We start from the raw sequence: 394 nt of genomic DNA, 5'->3' as shown, positions 1-394 counted from the left end.
AGGGGATGTTGAGGGGGGACACGTTCGCTCTCCTTAACTTTTTGAAACGCTGTCCCTTAGAAGAGGGCAGGGAGCTATTCTGGTTCATAGCAGAGGAGAGGACTCGCAAGAATGGGTTTAAATTATGGGTGGAAAGGTACCGTCGGGATATGAAAACATTTTTTTTTACAATAAGAGTAAATGGTGGCAAACCTATGGCACGGGTGCCAGAGGTGGCACTCAGAGCCCTCTCTGTGGGCACACGTGCCATCGCCCCAGCCAGGCCCAGACCACCATTAAAGTGTCGAATTCTCTGCCAAATAATTTTAAGTAAATGAAAGCATTTGGGATTGCTTTCCTTACTATGTTTGGATCATCTTAAGTTAATGTATGAGTTGTTTTTTCTAAAGTAAAA

The sequence above is a fragment of the Gekko japonicus genome, unplaced genomic scaffold (assembly GCF_001447785.1).
Source record: "Gekko japonicus isolate JY-2015 unplaced genomic scaffold, Gekko_japonicus_V1.1 scaffold3959, whole genome shotgun sequence".
Lineage (NCBI taxonomy): Eukaryota > Metazoa > Chordata > Lepidosauria > Squamata > Gekkonidae > Gekko > Gekko japonicus.
The sequence above is the reverse complement of the archived record's forward strand: the minus strand, read 5'-3'. Positions refer to the sequence as shown.